The 19864-nt window shown below is 39.4% G+C and overlaps 2 long non-coding RNA genes across 8 annotated transcripts; one reads left to right on the plus strand and one right to left on the minus strand.

The window, feature by feature from the left end:
- Positions 1 to 1781: 1781 nt before the first annotated feature.
- On the plus strand, positions 1782 to 15851 carry LOC138356761 (uncharacterized). Of its 5 annotated transcripts, XR_011224639.1 has the most exons (6): positions 1914 to 1928; positions 3405 to 3593; positions 6489 to 6650; positions 8147 to 8310; positions 9557 to 9655; positions 15753 to 15851. It is a non-coding gene; the product is annotated as an uncharacterized lncRNA (long non-coding RNA). The 5 variants fall into 5 exon arrangements; XR_011224644.1 differs by lacking the exon at positions 3405 to 3593 and having other exon boundaries at positions 1782 to 1928; XR_011224638.1 differs by lacking the exon at positions 1914 to 1928 and having other exon boundaries at positions 3280 to 3593; positions 6489 to 6682.
- Positions 15677 to 18990, minus strand: LOC138356773 (uncharacterized). 3 transcript variants are annotated; one of them, XR_011224651.1, is made up of 5 exons: positions 18748 to 18990; positions 17459 to 17679; positions 17255 to 17308; positions 16384 to 16455; positions 15677 to 15820 (listed from the first exon to the last, which is right to left on the minus strand). It is a non-coding gene; the product is annotated as an uncharacterized lncRNA (long non-coding RNA). The 3 variants fall into 3 exon arrangements; XR_011224649.1 differs by lacking the exons at positions 15677 to 15820; positions 16384 to 16455; positions 17255 to 17308 and adding an exon at positions 16753 to 16821; XR_011224646.1 differs by lacking the exons at positions 15677 to 15820; positions 16384 to 16455 and having other exon boundaries at positions 16867 to 17308.
- Positions 18991 to 19864: the final 874 nt, after the last annotated feature.

The raw sequence follows: 19864 nt of genomic DNA on the forward strand, positions 1-19864 counted from the left end.
TATGTCACAAGAAAGACAGATATATAAGCTTCGTTCTAAATACCTTACCATGGGCATATTTAAATTTAAAGCGAAGATACGTGTACTTTTATAATAGCCGAGCTCCGACTCCGGACAGATCGATCGACGGAGCAACTCTCTCTCAGAACAATGCTTATTTTACGTAAATTTGTAAATAATCGTAAATTTTTTATATGCCTCAAGAAAGATAGGAATATAAGGCTCATTTTAAACACTTTATCATAGACATAATTAAAGTTCTAATGAAGATTCATGTATTTTAATAATCGCCGAGCTCCGACCCCCGTATAGACTGAGCGACAGAGCAACTCTCTCAGAAGAATGTTTATTTTACGTAAATTCGTTAATAAACACAAATGTTTTACACGTCTTAAGAAAGATAGAAATATAAGCTTTATTTTAAATACATTACATTAGACATATTTAAAGCTCAAGTGAAGATATATATGTTTTTATAGTGGCGTTCAGTAGCTTTTCGGTCATGGAGTGCAGACGCCTACGCACTTGCCAATATGTTGTGTAATTAACAAAGATACGCTAATAAAGCCTAAAATATTACATGCCTCCAGAAAGACAGAGCTATAATCGTTATTGTGAGTGCATCAAAGGAAATAAATCATGTTGGAGACCAATGATATAGCAATTTTAATTTAAGTTTCGAGTCCCGCCCGGTCGAGAGAGATGGGGCGACTCTCGCCCCATCTATTGGAGATTCTGTCCACTAAAGACCCAAAGCTACTCAAACCTTCCTAGCATTACGTAAGCAATGAAGTAATATGGTATATTTACACACTATAATGTGGATGCTGGATGCAGAAAATGAGAAAACATAATTTTACTCTGAAAAAATATCATTTCATAACAAAATAAGATGTAAATATGTAATATCAAAGGAAGTCGATGGTCCAAGCAACAATATCGTGGAGCGACTTATCCAAGATATATTGCTCTCTGGAAAGTGTTTGCTGGCATATCAACCTTCTGTACACCGTGATCCAGTCGTCGAACTTCTCTGCTCAAATTATCGCAAATTTAATTTATGATGTTAACAAGTAGAATGCGTATTTTTAATAAAATCTAACGATATTAACAAGTAGAATGCGTATTTTTAATCAAATCTAACATAACTAGCCAGAAAACGTTAAAGATTATTTAAAAATACATGGTTGGAAGTTAAATCAACTCCATAGAACAATATTTTTGTTATAGATGCTAATCGTTATTTGTTGGTATGCGTTCGCTACTTAAACTATCATGTACTGTATTTATGTAAAATCTCCCTGTTTCTTCGGACATGGAACACGGAACCTTACACGCTCTCTGATTTACTGTTTAATAGAGATTCACAAATAAGCTTATGATTGTATACGTTATCAAAAAGGCAGTGACAAAGTCAATTTTGCATTTTAATCACAGAGATTAGATCTTAGTGAGATAGAAAAGATATTCATATTTTAAAGAAGGATTTTTGAACCATCGCTCTCCCTATCGATAGAAACTAACTTTTTTTTTGTTATTATTAACAAGCTTAGGTATACACAGTAATGTGCTGCTACCCTATTCTATATGAAAGATTACACAGTGTATATCAAAAACTAGCTATAAGTTCATTAAATATTCCCATCTCACAGGATGGTTAGTTATACATGGAATCAGGGAATAAAATACCAGCCTCAATAAAAAAAAAAATCAACTGTGACTAACAAGAACACCACTTACGGGCTATTCATGCCCGTGCTACCTTTTGGGTGGCTTAATCCTCATCAATCAATCACAAGAAACAAGGGATACATCTCCCGTCACGCAGGGTCCAGTCGCACCTCCACAGATCTCCAGTATCATCTATTGATACTGTTAATGGTTCAAGAGGACTACCACTTACGGGCCTACCTCAAGGTAACAATCAGGTGAGAACATAAAATATAAGGCTGATCTATTAGCCTCCGTTAGCAAAATCCGGGTACAGCATAAGAATATCTTCCAATATTCCTAAGTGTATGAAGTAATTACAGAGTTCAAAGTACCTTGTACCATTTGGTCTGAAGTCACTTATAACAGGGCAATCACAGATATAGTGTTGGTGAGTATGTCCCAGCTCTTGTTCACATAGTTTACAATTGGAATATTCACCATTGGGGGCTATTCATTACCTGCAGCCACCTGCGATACATATCGATATCCTAGCCTAATTCTGGCAATTACAATGTCACTGTCATTGTGACACTAGTGGAAGTTTTATGCTGTCCGTTCATATAATTCTCGATTCTAAACATGTTTACTTAGTTTAGTTCATTAATTATGCACCCCATATATCATCTTGTGGGCGGTAGTGGAAAAGGTTACAGAGGCACATAAACATGTCATAGCTCTTTATACTCTTTCTTTCTGGTTTTTGTGTGTTAGTGACTGCTCTTCTGTCTTCCCTAATTTCCTAAAATATTGCGGCTTTGACAGAAGAGATTGGAATGCCCATATCCCACTCAACTTCAGGCTTATCACATTCAGTTTTAGCTACCTTGTTTGTGTCATCATGCTGGACAACACCTATATGAGAAGGTATCCATACAAATGAGACTTTGAAACTCCTACTGTTTGCAATAATAATGTTGTTTATAATGGATGTTACAACTACAACCTTTTGAAGATCAATGCTAATTTTATCTAGATAATGTAATAAACGAAAGTTTTATATGTCAACAGAAAGGCAGAAATATAAGCTACACTTTAAATACTTGTCATAAATATAACTGAAGTGATAGCGAAGATATATGCATTTGATACTGTACTGTTTCTTGATGGCTTGCTCTAAGAGTGTGAAGCCCTTCACACCAGCCTATAAATTGTGTAATTTATTTCCATATATGCTAATTAACCTTAAAATCTATATGTCAGAAGGAAGGAAGATGTAGACGTTAATGTGACAACATTTCAAGAAATATCTCTCTCTTTAAAGTTAAATAATACAATCCTATCGCCGGTGTCCGGACACATGAAAGCTACTTAGGTATCAGTGGCCAGCCAGATGGAGATCACAGGCTGTACAATACTGATAAATTATGTAATTCACAGAGATACGTTGATAAATATTAATGTTTTATATTTTATTAAAAATACAGATATATATACTTTGTTTCATACGTTAAATGTAACAATATTTCAGTATATATTATATAAGCATAGTATATATAATTCAGTATATACAATATATAATAAGAGTGTCAGACCACGGAGGAAGAATTGAAACAGGAATTTCCTTTAGTACTTTCTTATATTAATACATCTTCAGAGCGAACCATTCCTTCTGAAGATGTATTAATATACGAAAGTACTTAGAGCATTCTATTGTGGTTTTAATATTGAACAATTATACATATCCGAAACAGACAAATCTGGTGTCCGAAATAGTAAAAATATTAGTGTGCGATGTGATCAATGTAAGGGGGATATTGGGTGTGCCTCGTATCCCCTACAACAACAAGAAGTTCGAGAGCGATGAGGCCGCCACCTACTAGCTTCAGGATGTCGTTGAATCTAAATCAACAATATACTACCGCCGCTACTTTCTCGGAAACGTAAGTACCTGCCGCTTTACTTCTCTCACCCTGCCTAGCCTGGCCTGACCTGGCCTAGTCAGACCTGACTAGACCTGACCTGGCCTAGCCTAGTCTGACCTGGCCTAGTCTGACCTGGCCTAGTCTGACCTGACCTGACCTGGCCTAGCCTTACCCAACACTAATCACCACACGTGACAGCCCAAACGAATCGCAAATAAGTACACGTAACAAGTCATATGCCCGGACACTTTCACCTTGTGGACTGAGTGGTAACTATTGTATAGAAGAGCCGGCTCCCTGAGAGTGGTAAGAGGGCGTGATAAGAGGCTAACGTGTGGTCTTGAAGGAAGTCGATAAAGCAGACAATTTTCAAAAGGAAGGGCAGCATAACGAGCAGACAGGAATGGACAGACAGTCGGTTATCCCATAATGTGTAATACGCCCCGCACAGCATGGGTGGAGTGGGGGGGGGGGTTGTAGCAGGGCACAGTATGGTGATGGTGCGGGTGAAGTACACACCCACTGAATTCCTGCCATCAATAATTGTTTTCATAACCATTAGAACAATGGCATCCCTCCAGCCACCATCCTTCCACTGACCCCCTCCTCTGGTCCTCCACCTCAGACAATAACCCCCCACACCCCCTCTCCCTTCCAGACATCAGCATGTCAAAATCAGTACCATAATGTGTTTAAACTATTTAAACTAAGTCATTGTGTATCTCAAGGTATCTTAATTCATTTGAAAGTGTACATGTGCATTCGTTCATATACTCGCCTAATTGTGCTTGCTGGGGTTGAGCTCTGGCTCTTTAGTTCCACCTCTCGACCGTCAATCAACAGGTGTACAGGTTTCTGAGCCTATTGGGCTCTATCATATCTACACTTGAACCTGTGTATGGAGTCAGCCTCCACCACATCACTTACTAATGCATTCCATTAGATATAATCATATATGATTACACATAATCATAATCATTCTATACACATAATCATATATGTGTACGTCAACGTATACATACATGCGTATATATACCTCATATTAAAATACTGATAAACGAATGACCACGAACAAATTTATTTATAATTGTAGCATTATATATAATTTTAATAGACTAATTATGTGTTTATACATTTGAATGGTCCAGACAGGTGGCCAGCCTTGGACATATACACTTCTGGTAGGCACAATGACCTCATGTTAGACCCTTGATAGATTATGTGAGAGAGAGAGAGAGTTGGGGCAGGGAGGTGCGTGCCCCAGGGAGATAATCCATGCCCATGCCCCGCCTCGAGGTCAGTTCTCGAGTCACACCAAGAATAACAATCGAGCAAGTTGTCCTGACCAGGATGTGGCATATTAGGGAGGGTTGAGGAATAGGAAGCCTGTCTGATAGGGCTCTTGGCAAGCAGCTCTCCCTCAGTCTACCTATCTATTTGGAAGAAATGTATCTAGGCCCTCCTCCCCCCTGCCTATTCTCTCTCCCCCACCTTTCTTCCTTCATTTCCTCCCTCCTTCCCTTCCCCTCACTGGTGAGAGAGTAGGAGTGTGAGAGTAGTTAGAGAACTCGTAGTTCTCACGCTCGTGAAATTGTCTGCGACCCTGCAGGAGTAGAGCGGAGGGGGGGGGGGTGAAAGTAGGTGACGATGGAGGAGTAGAGGGGAGCATTATATGCAGTGAACGTAGGTGTCTATGGAAGAGTACATCATAGAGGAGGGTGAAAGGAAGGTGACGATGGAGGAGAAGGGAGGGGGTGTGAAGGTAGGTGATGATGGAGGAGTAGAGGGGAGGAGGGGGGCAAAGGTAGGTGTCTATGGAAGAGTACATCATAGAGGGGGGTGAAGGTAGGTAGCGATGGAGTAGAGCAAAAGGGGTGGGGGTTGAAAGTAATCCTGAGTTTAATTTTTTAGTTATATATAGTGACACCTCGGCTTACGAATGAATATTTATGAACTTTTCGGGTTACGAGCCTAATTTCTTCGAAAAATTTGAATCGGGTTACAAACTTTGCCTCGGGAAAGGAGTTTGTTGATATACGTATGGGCTGACCTAGCGCGTGGTGGCATGGTGATCGTGCCTCAGTTTACCAGTGTCTCCTGCCTAGTAAGTATCGCGCCTGAATTCTTTGTAAAGCATTACATTTGTTTTGGGATTTTTGGCTATTTGAACATAAAATTTGTTATGATATATCTTGCCATGAGTCCCAAGAAAGCCAGTGGTAAGGTTCAAGCCAAGAAAACACATGTGAGAATGACCATAGAGGAAAAACAAGAGAGCATTCATAAACATCAAAATGGTGCACAGGTTGTTGAACTAGCTAGGCAGTACAACAAATCTATGTCAACAATATGCACTGTACTTGCTAAGAAAAAGGACATTATGAACATTAAAGTGGCAAAAGGCATATCAACAATCCCGAAACAAAGAACACAAACACTTGAGGATGTTACAAAGTTTTTATTAATTTGGATACACAACAAGGAGTTAGCAGGTGATAGCATTTCAGAGGCCATCATTTGTGAGAAACCAAGGCATTTGCATGAAGACCTTTTAAAGAAAACCCCTGGAACGAGGGGGGGGGGGGGAAAGATGAATCAAGTTTGAAAATGTGAAAAGTTTGTGTGACAATAGAGCCTCGTGGAAAACTTTTGCTGTGGTCATTACCTGGTGGAATGCACCCAGGATGGAGTATTAGGACTACATCTTTTAAATCATAAAAGTAATAAACATTTCCCATCAACCTTACAAACAATATTAACCTATTTTCATGTATTTCCCCCATGTGCATTTTAACAAAGTTGCTAAATTGCCTTTATCATTCTGTAAAATTTCAATTACAGTACTGTATGTATAATTTTGTTAGTATAAATGGACTGAATATTCTGAAATTGCTATTAATTTTACAATTTCAGATTCAAAGGTGGTCTGGACACCCAATTTGGTCAGACAGGTGAAGAGAGCATCTAGGATAGTTCGAAGAGATGAAGATGGTCGCAATTGTGTTCTAAGAGGCAAACTCCCCCCTTTGCTCCTGACATTATGTTCAACCATTGACCTCTGCACACCTAACACAAGTTAGGTTGAAAACTCCTCCTTCATGTCATTGGTACATTAGCCAGAAACTCAGGGCTCATGTAGGAATATCCCTAAAAAAAAAAAAGTGGCCCCAACAATGCATCCTCCAAGTCTGGAGGATGAGCAGGAGCATTGTCGAGAAGCAGGACCTTGAGTGTCAAACTTTTCTCTTGCAGATATTTTTTGATGGCAGGGCAAACCACTCCACATCACAGTTTTTCTGTACGTTATATATTTTTTAAAACTTTTGGATTTTCGGAATGATACACGAGCAAGGGTTTAATTTTCAAATCGCCACACAGCACAAGAGTTAGCCTATCCTGACACAAGTTAGCCCAAGTTAGCTTGTGTCTGGGCAGTGACGTCTCCTTTTGGGTAATAGATGTCCTCTTCGGCAATTTTTTCCAGAATAGCTATGTCTCCTCACAATTAAACACTTGTTGTGGAATGTATCCATCAATACAGCACAGTGTATCTACAAAATTTTAATTTTTTACTTATATATAGTGTCACCTTGGCTTACGAATGAATATTTATGAACTTTTCGGGTTACGAGCCTAATTTCTTTGAAAAATTTGAATCGGGTTACAAACTTTGCCTCGGGAAATGAGTTTGTTGATATGCGTATGGGCTGACCTAGCGCGTGGTGGCATGGTGATCGCACCTCAGTTTACCAGTGTCTCCTGCCTAGTAACTATCGCGCCTGAATTCTTTATAAAGCATTACATTTGTTTTGGGATTTTTGGCTATTTGAACATAAAATTTGTTATTATATATCTTGCCATGAGTCCCAAGAAAGCCAGTGGTAAGGTTCAAGCCAAGAAAACACATGTGAGAATGACCATAGAGGAAAAACAAGAGAGCATTCATAAACGTCAAAACGGTGCACAGGTTGTTGAACTAGCTAGGCAGTACAACAAATCTATGTCAACAATATGCACTATACTTGCTAAGAAAAAGGACATTATGAGCGTTAAAGTGGCAAAAGGCATATCAACAATCCCGAAACAAAGAACACAAACACTTAAGGATGTTGAAAAGTTTTTATTAATTTGGATACACAACAAAGAGTTAGCAGGTGATAGCATTTCAGAGGCCATCATTTGTGAGAAACCAAGGCATTTGCATGAAGACCTTTTAAAGAAAACCCCTGGAACGAGGGGGAAAAAGATGAATCAAGTTTGAAAATGTGAAAAGTTTGTGTGACAATAGAGCCTCGTGGAAAACTTTTGCTGTGGTCATTACCTGGTGGAATGCACCCAGGATGGAGTATCAGGACTATACATCTTTTAAATCATAAAAGTAATAAACATTTCCCATCAACCTTACAAACCATATTAACCTATTTTCATGTATTTCCCCCATGTGCATTTTAACAAACTTACTAAATTGCCTTTATCATTCTGTAAAATTTCAATTACAGTATACTGTATATAATTTTGTTAGTATAAATGGACTGAATATTCTGAAATCACTATTAATTTTACAATTTCAGATTCAAAGGTGGTCTGGACACCCAATTTGGTCAGACAGGTGAAGAGAGCATTTAGGATAGTTCGAAGAGATGAAGATGGTCACAATTGTGTTTGAAGAGGCAAACGCCCCCCTTTGCTCCTGACATTATGTTCAGCCTATTGACCCCTGCACACCTAACACAAGGTAGGTTGAAAACTCCTCCTTCATGTCATTGGTTCATTAGCCAGAAACTTAGGGCCCATGCAGGAATATCCCTAAAAAAAAAAAAGTGGCCCCAACAATGCATCCTCCAAGTCTGGAGGATGAGCAGGAGCATTGTCGAGAAGCAGGCCCTTTAGTGTCAAACTTTTCTCTTGCAGATATTTTTTGATGGCAGGGCAAACCACTCTACATCACAGTTTTTCTGCACGTTATATATTTTTTAAAACTCTTGGATTTTCGGAATGATACACGAGCAAGGGTTTAATTTTCAAATCGCCACACAGCACAAGAGTTAGCCTATCCTGACACAAGTTAGCCCAAGTTAGCTTGTGTCCGGGCAGTGACGTCTCCTCTTGGGTAATGTATGTCCTCTTCGGCAATTTTTTCCAGAATAGCCATGTCTCCTCACAATTAAACACTTGTTGTGGAATATATTCATCAATACAGTATCTACAAAATCTTTAAAATCACGAACAAATCTTTCAGCCCCCACTTTGTCTGAGCTAGCACCCTCACCATGCCTCACAACACTATGAATACCACATCTTTTTTCAAAATTTCTCAAACCATCCCCTACTCACCTTAAACTCTTTCGTATCTGCAAAACTCGTTCTAGGGGTTTTCTTTATAAGATCTTGCATGAAGATTTCATTGTTGACCAAACCACACACTGGAAATTGAATAGACGACGACATTTCGATCCGTCCTGGACCATTATAAAGTCGATTGTGATGAGATGAGGGAAGCAAGAGCATTAAGTAGGCAAGAGAGAAAGGTGAGGAGATGGCAAGTATGTACGTATGTACATGAATAAAACATTTACATACTTATACATAACGTGTGTAAATAGTGTAATAAACACAATAACAGTATTTTCGGAGGAGGAATGTTGGCGAGTAATGTGTTGGAGGAGGGAGGGAGGACTGGCAGGGTGTGGCAGCTCACTCATGTTTTTTGGGCTCACCATACCAACATAGTGGATCGTTATGGTGAATACATACGTAGATGGGTATATACAATGTGTGTATATAGTGTAATAACAGCAAAAACACTGTTTGATTGTAGAATATGTCGCATATATGAGGCCCATAATTTTGAGCATAGCGATGTTCTATACTTTGAATTATATAAATTCCACAAATTACACACTTTTAAATAATATTACAGCAAAAAAAAAGAAGAAATGAATGAGAAACTTCAAAATAATTGCGCAACATTTTATTCGCAGCAACTGCCATCGCACGGGGTGGCGGGGCCGACAGACCCCCATCGCTCCAACGCTCAGCGCCCATAATTTGCTCAACTTCCCAGCTCCATCGCAGCTAAAGTAAGTCACATACAATATTTTTTGTTTAGTTTCCCCATGATCAGACTCTGCATTTTAACAATATAAGAAGAGAAAAAAAATTTTTGGAAAGAATTTATTTCTTGTGCACCAGGGTGTTATTTGGAGACTGAGCAGTTCAGTGGTTAACTACTATATTTTTGTTTCTCCCACACACGCACCCCCCTAGGAAGCAGCCTGTAACAGCTAACTCCCAGATACCTATTTACTGTTAGGTAACAGGGGTCATCCCCTTTTGTACAAAGAATCTGCTAAACCTTTTAGGGCTAATCTTTGACACTCGTTTGTCTTTGTCGCCCCATATTTTTTACGTCCGAGTTGAATGCTCTAAGGCCCTTAACTAACTTTAGGTCATGTCCCATACTTCTTGGGGAGCTAATCGACACTGCTCCTCTCTTTACATTCCTCTCTCGTTCTGTCTAAACTCGATTATGGCCCTGTTTACTCGTCTGCTTCTCCTTCTACCCTTCACCATCTGGACACACTGCATCATACTGGGTTACGGCTCAGCTCTGGTACCTTTCCTTCGACACCTACCCTAAGCCTGTATGTTGAAACTGGCGTCCTGTTTCTACAGGATCGCCATGATCGCTACTGTCTTCTCCACCTTGCACGGTCCTTACAGCACCCTCACTCTTGCTTATGTCATGCCTTGACTTTTACCCATCCTGTGGTTCCTGTTCCCCTTCACCACCTATCTCTCTCTGTACGGTTGTCTCTCTTACAAAATGCTCTTTCAGTTTGTGTTACCAATATTTCCCCTCGTGTCATTCCGTCTTTGCCCCTATGGAGGGGTCCCCGTTCCTAAATTCTGTAAGCCTTGACCCACATGACTAAAACTTTTACCCCTCCTACAGTTCTAAATCACCTTTTCCTTGAACACTTTTCTTCACACTTCCACTCTATTTCCGTCTTCACCAATGGGTCTTAAGTCTGCAGACGGTGTAGGCTACTCTGTTGTTTTTCCTGACTGCACCTTTGTGTCTCCTGCCTCCGGAGACTAGCATCTTCATGGCAGAACTTTATGCTATTCTCTATGCTCTTCATCAACTCTTTTCTCGCTGTCAATCCTCCTCTGTGTTTGTAGTTGACACTTGCAGTGCCCTCATGGCTCTAGAATCCTTTAATCCAGTCCATCCTTTGGTAGTTGAAATTCAACATTGGCTGTTTCTTATCTCCAGTAGATTTAAGACAGTGGAATTTCGCTGGATTCCCACCCATATTGGTGTGTTCTTAAATGAGTGTGCGGACACTGCCGCTAAGGAAGCTATCCACACCTGTCCCATCTCCCGTAAAGGTATTCCTTATTATGACTTTTACCCAGTTATTCATTTCCCCATTCTTGCCCGTTGTCAGGGTTGTTGGTCTTCTGTTACTGGTAACAAATTGCATGCTCTTAAGAGTAGTGTGTTCCCGTGGCCTTCCTCCTACCACCGTAACCGGTGGTGGGAAACGGCTCTGGCGAGGTTGTATATTGGTCATACACGTTTAACGCACGGGAACTTAATGGAGCGCTGCCCTGCTTCTTATTGTCCAAACTGTTGTCTCTACATGTCCTGACTTCCAGGACTTACGTGTCTTGCTTCCCGACCATCCCTCACTGTCAATTGTCCCTCGATAAAATTCTTGGTAAATTCAATACCTTTGATATTGTTCGCCGTATGCGTTTTTGTTCTTGTATTGGCGACGTTAGTGATATTTAGCGCACTATGATTATCCCACACATTTGATGGTTTGATAATTACTGTACTGTACAGTACTTTGGTTTGGAATGTATCAAATAAAGTTGTTTCATGTATTCAAATGTGTGAGAAAATCCACTGGGGCTGTGAGATGAAGCGAACCTGTAACAAAGGCATTGCCAGTTGCATACTCTACCACCACTGATGGTAAAAGTCTTACAACTGGATATCTTGTGTGACGGGTTATGGTATCACAGCTATACTGAACCAAGATGGTATGACTCTCCCTCACATAAATGAAAGAAATGCTGCTATTGGCCTTGCAGTGTGTAAGTTGCAGGTGGAAACAAATGAAAATTATCAAATAAATAATTAAACAATTTACTGAAATAGTAATGAACAAAAATAACACATGACAATACTTGACTATCATGTAATGCAAAGGTGAACAAGTTAGTATGACCTTAAATGCAAAAAATAAACTATAAGCAATGAATAAAAGTATGAAGATATACTGGTGTTCTGAAGACAGCTACCATACCACCATGGCATCAGTCACATGATGTTGGCTGGAAGTGGACGACGGGTTAGAGACACCAAGGTGATCCTAGAGCACTAAGGGAGAGATTGCCTCTCCAGGGAGGCAGCGCTCTTTATATAGTCCGGCGGTGATGACTCATCCAGTGTCAACACGAGGTGGACATCTGGTCAACTAGCAAACTGCTCGTTGTGGCTGGCGGTGCCTTTGTGTTGAGCTGTACCACTGTCAGTTGAAGGCGGCTAACTGCTTGTTTGTGGGGACAAACTGCCAGTTAGCAGTGGCGCCCGGCTTGCCTCTGAGTCGTACCAGGCCGTGCCAGGCCCTGGGGGGTATGGAGAGGTGGCAGGACTGATGACTCTTCTGGGCTGGTGTAGATGTATACTTCCAGTGCAGAGGCATTAAAGGTGAAGGGAAAAGGCAGTTCCACTGCTATGCAGGGGATTCACGTGACACTTGTGAAGCCACAGAAAGTCTGGAGGCCCTACTGAAGCCAGTCCAAGTATTAAATAAAACCCCTGAAGTACGCCGGTGAAGGGTAAAGTGAAGGGTGAAGCAAGACCGTATGCCCCAACTTCAGGCACACACAGAAAATCACGTTTTGTTATGCTGTAAACATTGCCACAACCCTGTGTTTTATTGATTTAAATGGCCACAGGGAGGCATACAACACTGCAGATTATGATGTCATTAGTTATCCACTGTGCTGACAAGTGGGCTGACTGATGTTCGTTGACACCTGTATCGTGCTTCAATTTAATCGCCAGGAGATCACCCTCTCACTAGACTCGTCTGTAGGAAGTACAGTATAGTATGTCAAATTACCTTGGATCATAAATAGCATAAGACTTGGGGGTAGGAGAGGGTTGCAGTGTTTGTCATGGCTCTCAGTTGTTCCTGGTATTAGGCAATTTAGTTCTGGAATCATTTTTGTTGGCCAATGTTAAACTTTTTCGAAAGTAGATGTTTTTCTGAAAGGGAAGGGGGGGGGGGAACCTCTATGCTTGGATACAGTTATCTAAGTGAATACTTAGATTTATACAGTAGAATAACTACCTTCTTTTCCTTAGTCAAAAAGGTTGCTTGTTTATTTCTAGGGACTTGTATTTTCTTTTATTTTTAACTGCAGCAACTTTCAGTGAATGATAGATTCTTACTGAAAGGACCTTTACTTCATTGTTGTTGCTTTATGGTCATCTCATTGTGTACAGGGATTCCGCGAAGCTTTTGGGGTTAGTCTTTGACACTCGTTTGTCTTGGTCAGCCCATATCTCTTGCCTCCGAGTTGAATGCTCTAAGGCCCTTAACCTCCTTAAGGTTTTGTCCCATACTTCTTGGGGAGCGGATAGGCGCACGCTCCTCTATTTGCACTCCTCTCTCGTCCTGTCTAAACTCAATTATGGTTGCCCTGCATACTCTTCTGCTTCTCCTTCTACTCTTCGCCATCTTGATGCTTTGCACCATACTGGGTTGTGTCTCGGCTCTGGTGGCTTTCGTTCGACTCCCGCCCTTAGTTTGTATGTTGACACTGGCTCTCTCTTCAGGACTGCCGTGATCACTACTGTCTTCGCTATCTTGCGCGGTCCTTCCAACATCCTTCCTCTCGCCTCTGTCGTGCATTGACTTTTCCTCCTCCTGTGGTTCCTGTTCCTCTTCCTCTTCATTGTCTCCCACTTTCTGTCCAGTTATCTCGCTTACAGGATTCTCTTTCTGTTCATATTTCTAATGTTTCTCCTCATATTGTTCCTTCATTACCTCCGTGGAGAGTCCCCCTTCCCAAGTTTTGTACGTCCTTGACTTGTATTACTAAAGCCTTTACCCCTCCTACAATTCTGAAAAGCCTCTTCCTTGAGCACTTTTCTTCGCACTCCCACTCTATTTCCATCTAACCTGATGGGTCTAAGTCTGCGGATGGTGTGGGCTACTCTGTTGTTTTTCCTGACCGTACTTACATTGTGTCGCCTCCCTTCAGAGGCTAGCGTCTTTACGGCAGTACTTTATGCTATTCTCTATGCTCTTCGTCTCTTGCTTTCTCGTTCCTCCTTTGTGGTTGTAGTTGATTCTCGTAGTGCCCTCATGGCTCTAGGGTCCTTTAATCCTGTCCATCCGGTGGTCATTGAGATTCAACATTGGCTGTTTCTTATTTCTAGTAAATTTAAATCAGTAGAGTTTTGCTGGGTTCCCAGCCATATTGGTGTTTCAATGAGCGTGCGGATGCTGCCGCTAAGGAAGCTATCCGTTCTTGTCCCATCTCCCGTAAAGGTATTCCTTATTCCGACTTTTATCCTGTTATTCATTCTTCCCCGTTGGCAGGGTCGTTGGCCCTCTGTGGTTGGTAACAAGCTGCGTACTCTCAAACTTAGTGTGTCCCCGTGGCCTTCCTCCTACCACCGTAGGGACACTGCTTTGGCACGGCTGTGGGTTGGTCATACCCGCTTAACCCACGGTCACTTAATGGAGCGCCGCCCTGCTCCTTATTGTCCGAATTGCGTTGTCCCTCTTACAGTTGTGCATATCCTTGTTGAATGTCCTGACTTCCAGAACGAGCGTGTGTCTTGCTTTCCGACCGTCCCTCGATAGAATTCTAGGTGAATCGGATACTTTTGATATCGTTCGCCTTATGCGTTTTTGTTCTCATATTGGCATTCTTGGTGATATTTAGCGCCCTCTGATTATTTCGCACTTTGATGGTGCTACATGGCCTTCCCGGTTTGGTGCCTTCTTTTGGTAATTACCTTACCTTCATTGTTGTTTCATTTTAATGTGGTAGTTGTGATATGGATTGTTCTGGCTCACATGCAAGGTCTTTGATTTTTTTCTGTTTTATATCAAGAAATTGCCAGTCTTGTTACTATTTGTAGAGTTAGAGATCTGCATTAAGGCCTCAATATTATATTCTCTTTTTTTTTTAACATGTTATCAGCAATTTTTGTTGTTGGTAATATTTAGATTAATGTCAGTGATGTATATGACAATGGTTAAGACCCCTTGTGGTATGACAGCATTTTTCCCAGTCATTTCTTTAACAAATGAAAGGGTCCTCGTAACCATTCTTTTGTCCTTTCTACCATGTACCTGTTTGTTGCTTCTTGGTCTTTCATTTGGTACTTTGGCTATTAAAACAATGGCCTTTGGTAATGTTGCAATTACCATTTCTAAAAAAATGAGCAGGTTCATTAGGCAGGGTTTGTTTTTAGCAAACAGTTTTACAAAAAAAATTCCATTCCTTCAGGACCTTGCAGATGTTAGGTCAAACTAATTGACAGTAATCTGTTTTGCACTTTCAAACAATGATGGTTTTAATCTAGGTAAAATATTTCAGAATATCTGAAGTTTGGCAGACAAATCATTTAAGAGCTTTGATTAAATTTAAGTTACCAAAGACTTTGTGAAAACCATGTTGTATAGATGCTTCGGTGTCACTTTTCTAATGTTTTGTAAATTTAACAATGATCTTTTAGTTAATTTAATCATAATTTGTACAAAGGTGTTGCATAGCTTTAAATTTACTTTTAAATTTGAAAACTAAAATATTGACTAAAGTTTCTTCCACTTTAATATTTCAGACTAATTTGCAATATTTTAGTTTATGTAAATTGAGTAGGTAGTCCACTTTTACATCTTTCCAATGCATTTTGCATGCACCTATGTAACAAGTTACAAATAGGTGTAAATTTTACCAAGTATTTATTTTCAAAGTAAAAAAATTTCAGATGTTTAAACATTGCATCAATAGTAGTAAACAATTTCCTGCATAATTTCAGGATAAGGTATATAAAGTAGTTTCATTAAAATTGTTTTATTTAATAAGTTTTACATATAGTATTTATAATACATCTAATATTTATTACCATTTCAGGTTGTGGGACAGATGCTCCTAGATGAACAGAAGATCCAAAAGGCCAAGACAACTCCAGAGACAATCACCTGTAAAAGAAAAATAAACATTAAACAGGGACACTGCTTTTATTATCACCAATGCCTAATAATAAGCCCAAAAAATCCTAACAGCCAATCTTTTAAGATTGGCTCAGCAAGGCCTATCCCTTCCTCTGATTTTAGTGCAGAGCTTGTTCCCTGAATGGGTGCATTACATCCACCACTTTAGTGCCATCAACACATTGTACATATGCTTTACTGAGAGCACTGTACAATGCATGCCAGGCACTAATGTTTTAGATGCATCCACCCATTCAGCAAACAAGCCCTGTGAGAATTAACAATGTAACCATTGTTAAGGGTCCCTAAACCTATGCAAATCTAGTCCATCTATTAGATGGGTAGTAGAGCAAAGCTCTGAAAAAGCCAAGCCAGGGAAATCTGCAGGACTGCCTGGTCCCCTTTTATGAAATGGGGTAGGATCAGTACAAACTGCATCATCCCCTGTGGGTTGTAACAGTAGGACATGGTTACACCTATAAATGGACTAGACAAGAGAATTAAGATAAGGTCATTGATATAGCTAAAACATCAAATTCAAACTTGCCCACTTTTGTAGATTTCCTTTTGCAGAGTAAAGGAGCCTCACTCCAAGCCAGTCCATGCATCATAATCACTTTCACCTGAAAAATATTTCAACAAATTAATTTCAGACTTAAAGCCAATCTTGCTTTACTTTTCAAATTAGCATTCAGTACTTTACAAATTCAGATGGAAAAAATTTCTTTAAGGAATTTACCTTTTCTACATATTCTAGTAGCAGTAGTAAAGATCTAATTTAGCAATATAAATATATGGCATCAATTTGCAAAGTTTCAGTAAATGTCATTTGAGAAACTATCCACAACTGCACTTCAATGGCAATTTACATTTATCTTTAGCCAAAGCTATATTGTTTAAGTTATTACTATTTTTTTACTTTTATGCAAATCTATTCAGATTAACTCTTCCAACTGACAGAGGGACTTCTGGACTTTCCAAACCACATTCTGGAAAACTATATAAATTTAAAACCAAGCTAAAGTAAACATTGAATATTTTTTTTACTTTCAAGGGAAAAATACCATCACTTAGAACAAAACTTTTCCTGCCATTAACTTTATTTGACTCATGATTACCCTTAACAGTGTTATACATTTATAGATTAAAGCTTATTTAACAAACATTTAATGTTAACTAAAGATTTATATTTCATTAAAATTATTAATAAAACACCCTCAACTATGCTGTTTAAGATCTAATGCCCCACATTACAATTTTCACAATTTCAACATACCATTCTATTCAATACATTCCTGAAAGGACTAAACTTGCAGATATGGTACCCACTAGCCTAAGCCTAGACTTCCATACCCTAATATTTAATAGGTTTTTAGCAATTAACTTCTACCCTCTAATTCCAATGTACACAACACTACTTACTGTAGATCTGCAAGTATTTTCCTGCAGCTCTTTGTTGCCAGGACCTTCCACAACCTGTCATGTGAACAGTAAATATTACTAAAAAGTTATTTGCATAGCGATGTTATTTTGTTCATACCTGTACCACCAGTTTAACAGTTGCCGTTTTAAATGGCACACTAAGTATCTTGTTGTCCCATCTTTATTAATTACTGTACCACTTACATTTTAGTGTGGGCTTCATCCACTATTCTGATGTTAGCTGGAACATTTGTGCCAGCTGCTGGTTTGAAAGGGAGGCATACCATGTGCCAATTCAGGAAGCTTTCCACGTTCCTCACTGCACGTCAGCTCAGGACCTCACTACCATGTTGGGAGGCAGTTGAAGACTAACCAATCAACATCCCAGGCTGGAGAGCAGTGCCAGCTCAGGGAGAATTTACCACCTGCAAAAAATTTATTACTCTTAACAATCTACACCATCTATCTCATCTTTACCTAGCCCCCAAACCTTATATTTGTCAGCATTAAACTGCATCTGGTAGTCTTAACCATTTCAAAACTGGGCATCGGTATTTTTTATTTGCCAATTCTGCAACTATTGCAGTCTAAACCATAATCTTGCGAATAACCGAGGTCCAAGGAGAGCTTTTAGGCACTACTTACAACACTTCTCCCAACTTAACCCCATTTATACTAATTTCCTTTGGTATAGCCATGACCTAATCAACTTCAGTCAGCATTCCCAATGATCCGAGCCCCTATCAATTTTGCGCCACTATCAAAATCTCTGCTGAAGTCAAGGTACACAAAATCACAAACCTTATCACCATTTCCTCAACTATGCAACCTAATCCATGAACATTTAGTAATAAGACTATGCGATTCATGTATCTAGTCATGTTTCTCAAAAAGAGTAGAGAAATGACACTTGCAATGTTAGATTCTAGTAACTTTCCTCACAATAGGCTAAGCTAATTGGTCACTAACTTAAGCGTTAAAGTTAACTCAAACTTTTCCTTTAAAACTTGCTATATTAGGAACTTTCCACGACCGGCCTTTACCCGACATAATTAAATAGGGTAAAAACGGTATATTAAATGCGGTAAAACTACGGTAAATTCAATATGATAAACTTGCATTCTTTAAGCATGGGCTGCATAGTAAGTGAACTAAACTAAATGTTAAGCACCCTGGCAAACCACTTCGTTCTATTCAATTTCTTTATTTAATCACTTTGTCCGGCTAGAATTTTTAGATTAGATTAAAGGAACACCCTCCCTGGTAACGGCTGAACTAGTTAACCAAATACAAATATTTAGGTAAAATACTTTCATAAAACCAGTCTACTTCCCCCACCAGTAGACTTGTTCAGCTAAAGGCATAATGTAATGTTCCACTTTAGTAAATAAAGACTTAAAAAAACACTACCCCATCTGTGTAGTTACCGGTTACTTGACATTCTACGCTTAAAATAACCCATCTATTCCCCATAATTGTTCGATATAACTTACCTCTCACCCGCTGGTCGAGTACACAGCAGTATATATCCTCCTCCATCACTCACCACGTGGATACTATTTCACTCTGGCCGCAAATTGCCTCAAATCACCTACGTTGTCCATAAACATATATAGAAGAGCAACTGACCGTAACACCCGTATAGCGATCATCACATAACGTGGGAACATTAGTAGTACTGCTGTCAAAACATAGATGGCGCCAGGACAAACGGTAATTCCTATGGACTCGCCTAGTTATGCGTAGGGAATTGAGCTTCAGCTGTTTGGTCCCGCCCCTCAGCTGTATTCACCTAGTTGTACTCACCTAATTTGTGCTTGCAGGGGTTGAGCTTTGGTTCTTTGGTCCCGACTCTCAACCGTCAATCAACAGGTGTACAGGTTCCTGAGCCTATTGGGCTCTATCACATCTACATTTGAAATTGTGTATGGAGTCAGCCTCCACCACATCACTGCTTAATACATTCCATTTGTTAACTACTCTGACACTGAAAAAATTCTTTCTAATATCTCTGTGGCTCATTTGGGTACTAAGTTCCCCTTGTTCGTGTTCCACCCGTGTTAAAGAGCTGTCTTTGTAACTATCAAAATGCATATATCTTTGCTTTCACTTCAGTTATATTTATGACAAGGGATTTAAAATTTGCCTATATTTCTGCTTCTCTGATGACATTAAAAACTTTCGTTTATTACAGTATCTACATAAAATTAACATTTATCTTCATTAGGTTGTAGTTCTCATCAATAGGGAGAGCGTCGGTAAAAAAAAAATTGTTTAAATATAAATATCTTTCCTCTCTCAATAATATGCCCGAAACGCTATGCGTACTAGTGGCTTTAGGTATTGTATGTACTAGCTCTATCTATAAATCCAATATTATGTTTGTAAATCAACTATTTATGTACTTTCCTGAATAAAATGAACTTTACTAATATCTAATCTCTGTGACTAAAACGTAAGAACGACTTTATCTATGCCTTTTTGATAACATATACAATTATAAGCTTTATTAGTGAATCTCTATTAATTAAACAATATATCAGAGAGTGTGTAAGGTTCGGTGTTCCATGTGCGGAGAGACATGGGAGATTTTACATCAGTACAGTAAAT

Source organism: Procambarus clarkii, chromosome 7 (assembly GCF_040958095.1).
Source record: "Procambarus clarkii isolate CNS0578487 chromosome 7, FALCON_Pclarkii_2.0, whole genome shotgun sequence".
Classification (NCBI taxonomy): Eukaryota; Metazoa; Arthropoda; class Malacostraca; order Decapoda; family Cambaridae; genus Procambarus; species Procambarus clarkii.